Below are 6,139 nucleotides of genomic sequence, written 5' to 3' on the forward strand. Positions count from 1 at the left end.
TGCCTCCTGGGTTCAAGCGAATCTCCTGCCTCAGCCTCCCAAGTAGCTGGGACTACAGGTGCACACCACCACGCCTAGCTAATTTTTGTATTTTTAGTAGAGATGGGGTTTCACCATGTTGGCCAGGATGGTCTTGATCTCTTGACCTTGTGATCCGCCCACCTTGGCCTCTCAAAGTGCTGGGATTACAGGTGTGAGCCACTGTGCCTGACCAGATCATATCCTTTTTGTCCAATCACATTTCAACAAGGTTATCCATACTTCAATCATGCCTATCCAATGAAGTCACCATAAAATGGCCCAGAAGACAGGGTTCAAGAACTTCTGGATAAGGCTGGGCACAAGTAGAACTTATGCAAGTTCTACTAAAAATATAAAAATTAGCTGGCTATGGTGGCATACACCTGTAATCCCAGCTACTTGGGAGGCTGAGGTACGAGAATCTCTTGAACCCAGGAGGCAGAGGTTGCAGACAGCCGAGATCATGCCACTGCACTCCAACCTGGGTGACAGAGCCAGACTCTGTCTCAAAAGAAAAAAAAAAAAAATACCGAGTGCAGTGGCTCATGCCTGTAATCCCCGCATTTTAGGAGGCCGAGGTGGGCAGATCACCTGAGTCTGACCAACATCCAACATGGAAAAGCCCCATCTCTACTAAAAATACAAAATTAGCCGGGTGTGGTGGCAGGTGCCTGTAATCCCAGCTAGTCAGGAGGCTGAGGCAGGAGAATTGCTTGAACCTGGGAGGCGGAGGTTGCAGTGAGCCGAGATCACGCCATTGCACTCTAGCCTGGGAAACAAGAGCGAAACTCTGTCTCGAAACAAAACAAAACAAAAACCTTCTGGATAGCCAAACATGTGGAGGTTTCTGGGAAAGTGAACGGTTAACAAGAACTTATGCAAGAACCAGGAGAGTGGCCCACCCCAACACCATGAGGACAGAAGTGCCTGCACTCAGACCTTACCTTATGTATCTCTTCATGTAGTTGTTTATTTGTATCCATTAAAATATCCTTAGGAATAATCCAGTAAATGTAAGTAATTGTTTCCTCGAGTTCTGTGAGCTACTCTAGCAAATAAATCGCATCCAAAGACCAGGTCGTTGGAACCCCCACTTGAGGCTGGTCAGTCAGAGGTTGTGGATGCCTCGACTTGTCACTGGTGTCTGAAGTGGGAGGTGAATTTTTCGCACTGAGCCCTTGGTCTGTGGGATCTGACGCTATCTCCGGGGAGACAGTATCAGAAGTGAATTAGAGGGCACCCAGCTGGTGTCTGCTGCAGTATTGATTGCTTGCTTGTAGTGGGGAGAATCCCCCACATTTCATCATAGAAGTTTTCTGTGTTTATTGTTGTGTGGCGTGACAGCGGAGGAAAAAATTTGAGTTTTTCCTACCACTAGTGCCATTCCAAAACATCTTACTTTGGTTCTGCCCAACATTGAGATTGTTGGGGGGTCACTGATTCTTCTCAAATATAAAATATTCTGTCCAGATAGCATGATAACAAAAGCTCACTCATTCCATAAATGTTTATTAAGTTTCATTAAGTGTCAGGAGCTAGACCAGATATTGAGGAAACAGCAATGACAAGAGAGAAATTCTTGCTTTTATTGAGTCTCAGTCAACAGAAAAGACAGATATTAAACAAATAATTATAAACAGGAGGAATATTTTGAAAGAGGAAGCACAAGGTGTAATAGCAAGGAGCTTATAACAGAGGAAGCTGGATGCAGTGTGGGAGTCTGAAAAAACTTCCTTGAGGAGCAGACATTTCAGCTAGGCTGAGAGGATGCAGAGGGGGTATTCCAGACAGAAAACACCACAGGTTTGTAGGTCTAAAAAAGAAATAGAGAGAGCAAGAGCAAGAGAGATGTTTGAAGAAAATAGAAGTTCTGGCTGGGCGCGGTGGCTCATGCCTGTAATCCCAGCACTTTGGGAGCCTGGCGGGGCAGGGGGGGCGGATCACAAGGTCAGGAGTTCGAGACCAGACTGACCAACATGGTGAAACCCCGTCTCTACTGAAAATACAAAAATTAGCCAGGCGTGGTGGCGGGTACCTGTAATCCCAGCCACTCAGGAGGCTGAGGCAGGAGAATCACTTGAACCCGGGAGGCGGAGGTTGCAGTGAGCCGACGACATCATGCCACTGCACTCCAGCTTGGGGGCAGAGCGAGACTCGTCTCAAAAAAAAAAGAAAAAGAAAATAGAAGTCCTGAATGCTTGAACTGTAGAGAGGGAGGTGGAATCAGTGAGAGACATCAAATACATTTTGAGGGGAAATTGAAGAGTCTTTGCTCTTTACATCCTCCAAAACTTGGCATTTGATAGACAAATGACCTTCTCTCCTCCAACTCTACATGACAAACGTTTTTACCAGTTTAGAAACAAATAGACAAACAACCTACTATGATCTGAATGTCTTCCATGTTCATGGTGCATCCAGAGAAAAGTTGGCCATGTAGCCTGTCACCCTGGCTAAGCTAATTGGTAAGGAGAAGATACCTGACCCAGAAAAAGCCAATCTGTAGACTGGTCAGTGATCTGTGAAAACAGCTTGCTACAAAAGCTTTGTGAAACAGAGGCAGCTTAGACTACAAACCAGCAAGAATGTCTCTCTTGGAGCATTTGAATACAAAGCATCAAAGCCAGTTAGTCAACAGCAGCAGGAACAGGAGAAACAGAGGCAAAGTCGCTAAGACAATGTAATGGTGAAACCCTTAAGTAGGAAATTCCCAAAACCTGCGACTGAGGGTCTTCAGGTCCCCAAAGTACAGTTCCATTGCCAGGAGACCTGGCTGTCCCTGGATTCCCCTAAGGCCTCGCTGTGGGGTTGAGGGTCTTATCTTCCTATCTCCCCACATGTCCCTACGGAAATCCTCACTCACCTCTGGATCGTGCTCCATACAGTGGTGTTTGGGTCCTATCAGCGTTCTTTATCGCTGACCGGGCTAAGTCAGTGTTAGGGCCATCTGGAGATGTGGCCTTGATGTTTTCATGAATAATGGCTCTGTACCCTCTAATAACATTCAGTACCAGGCGGAGGGAGAAAGGAAATTCATCTTGCTGAGTACCCACTATGCGCAGGCAAGATATCAGTTGTCCTTATAACTATCCTAAGAGGTGCAATTGACCTCATTTGATAGCTGGTAGAAGACAGAATCAAGACCCAAACCCAGGTCTTTCTCCCATCTTCCAGACTATTTTTGCTACATTGTGTTGCCTCCTTTCATTTAAATATATATTTATGGGCCAGGTGTGGTGGCTGAAGTCTGTAATCCCAGCACTTTGGGTCAAGGCAGGACTGGGCCACAGAGCAAGACCCCATCTCTACAAAAATACACACACACACACACACACACACACACACACACACACACAGCTCTCAAAGGGTTCTACCTTATTTACATCTTTGCTGTTTTGGCAAAACTGCAGAATTGCTTGACAAATTGCTTTGTTTTAGCAACTCTATTTGTATCCTAACTCTTACCTAAGGCAATTATGAAAAATCAAGTAAGAAAGAAAACATTTTCATTTAGACTCAGTAGCCTCACAAAGATACTAGAAGTCTGCTAATATATTTTATTTTTGTATTAACATGTTTTAATTATCTATATTTGTTGTTATATTATGAAGTTCTATTAGCTTTTAATAATTCATAAATATAATTGAAATGGGTAATTCAGAAATAGGGTTGAAATTTACCTCAAAATCATTCACTTTAAAATGAAAAGCAATGTATTTTAGTTAACTCTTCAGAATGTGGTGTGAACATTACCTAGTGGTGACCGGATGGGTAACCCAGAAATAGGGTTGAAATTTACCTCAAAACCATTCACTTTAAAATGAAAAGCAATGTATTTTAGTTAACTCTTCAGAATGTGATGTGAACATTACCTAGTGGTGACTGGATGTGTCTAACCATGGTCTACCCTTCCCTCTTGGAATTAGCAAATGAAAATCCCTGGATTAGATATGGATATGGTTAGTATGTTCACAATAAGCAGAAGAGATGAAATGGATATGGCAATTTAAAGCTCAAGATGTGGAAACAGTGGTTCTCCATCACCCCCAGAGCACGTTAAAACAAAAATCAAAAAAGCAACATACACACAAAACCCTCTACCATGGTCCAGCTTCAAAAATCATTTTAGTAGGGTGGCAGCTTTTGTTTTAAAGGGAATGAAACATGTGTATTTTAATCACATATTAAAATTACTACTAGCTGGGCATGGTGGTGCATGCCTGTAGTTCTAGCTACTCAGGAGGCTGAGGCAGGAGGATCACTTGAGCTCAGGGGTTTGAGGTTACAGTGAGCTATGATTGCACCACTGTTCTCCAGCCTGGGTAACGAGTAAGACCCTGTCTTAAGAAAGAAAAGAAAAGAGAAAAGAAAATAAAAGAAAGAGAGAGGAAGGGAGGGAAGGAGGGAAGGAAGGAAGAAAATAAGGAAGGAAGGAAGGAGGGAAGGAGGGAAGGAAGAAAATAAGGAAGGAAGGAAGGAGGGAAGGAGGGAAGGAAGGAAGAAAAGAAGGAAGGAAGGAAGGAAGTAAAGGGAAGGGAGGGAAGGAGGGAGGGATACTAATAACCTTTCTCCCTCCACCTGGTACTGAATGTTATTAGAGGCATTATTCATGCAAACATCAAGGCCACACTTCCAGATAGCCCTAACACTGATTTCCCCCTCTCGGCAATGAGGAACGCTGACAGGTCCCAAACACCACTTTATGGAACGGGATCCAGAGGTGAATGAGGTTTTCTGTAGGGACACAGAAAATAAAACTAAAAGAAATTTTAAAAGCATTTATTTATATAAACAAACAGAACGAGGAACATTATTTTCACATATCCATCCACGGTGCAGAAGTGAGAGCATCTCAGTGGAAATAGAGAAAACTTGTTTTTGCACAAATTTTTAATCAAACACAGTTACTGCCAATTAACCAAAAGTGGCTTTCAGCTTTATTGACTAAAATGATTGCTTGAGATTCAGCTGTCATGTCCACATTCCAGGCAGCCTGACCTTTCTGGAAGTTATACATGACACTTCTATTTACATCCCCTTTACTAGAACTTAGGCACATGGCTACTTCTGCCTGTGGCTATGTGGCTAGAAATAGGAAGTCTATTACCAAAAAAGAAGAAAACAGATACAGGGGCCACTAGCAGTGGCAGTTAGTGTCCTCAGGGGTTGGATGATATAAATATTCAGGAGGAAATGCTTTTTAAAATTAAACTCTCATTTATTACTCTAGGGCATAACATTGCCATTGGTCAGAGTGGAGAATAACTTCCCAAAGAGAAGGAATGCCTAGCAGGAGACAGAGAGGAATGGATTTTCAGGATAGAGTAGGGGCTCAGGTCTGACTGCCTGCTGTCAATGGTCAGACAGAGGAAACATTGCCTTCTCTGCAGCAGTGGTTCCTAGTACCAGCAGCTCAGGTCACCTGTTTCTTATCTCTTGGAATCAGGACAAATCATGAGTTTTGATGACTTAAAATTTGAACTCTGGATATTTAAAGGAGCCTACAGTGTTTTTAAACCAAATGATCACATTAGGTTCAGAAAATTACTGAATTTGCTGTATATCAACCTTGAGGGTAAGCTAGAGCTATGTATTTTATATGATAGAGTTGATTCCGTTGAAAATAAGACAATTGGTCAGAAATAAAATTACACCTTCAGTTGTTAGTGAAAAGGGGCTTTTAAATGAATCTTACTTTTCCCCAGATTTAACTGCAATTTGAAAATGGATTCAGTCATTTTATTTGCTCGTTCACTAGGTCAAGCATTGATTGGGTATCTCTAAGTATTTGATGGATGTACAGAGATGACCTTAAAAAGCTTGTTTCTTGGCCGGGAGCGGTGGCTCATGCCTATAATCCCAGCACTTTGGGAGGCCCAGGTGGGCAGATCACCTGAGGTCAGAAGTTCAAAACCAGCCTGGCCAACATGGCGAAACCCTGTCTGTACTAAAAATACAAAACATAGCCATGCGTGGCGGCGGGCGCCTGTAATCCCAGCTACTCAGGAGGCTGAGGCACAAGAATCGCTTGAATCTGGGAGGCAGAGGTTGCAATGAGCTGAGATTGTACCACTGCACTCCAGCCTGGATGACAGAGCAAGACTCTGTCTCAAAAAAA

The 6,139-nt window shown here is 43.2% G+C and overlaps 1 pseudogene across 1 annotated transcript in view; it reads right to left on the minus strand.

The window, feature by feature from the left end:
• LOC105551627 overlaps positions 1–6,139 on the minus strand; it is a 13,004-nt pseudogene that overhangs the window by 6,638 nt on the left and 227 nt on the right. Inside the window, exon 2 of the transcript XR_001007885.1 lies at positions 2,885–3,073. The product of XR_001007885.1 is annotated as a U1 small nuclear ribonucleoprotein C pseudogene (transcript). The remainder of the gene's footprint in view (positions 1–2,884; positions 3,074–6,139) is intronic.

The sequence above is a fragment of the Mandrillus leucophaeus genome, unplaced genomic scaffold, assembly GCF_000951045.1.
Source record: "Mandrillus leucophaeus isolate KB7577 unplaced genomic scaffold, Mleu.le_1.0 Scaffold114, whole genome shotgun sequence".
NCBI lineage: Eukaryota > Metazoa > Chordata > Mammalia > Primates > Cercopithecidae > Mandrillus > Mandrillus leucophaeus.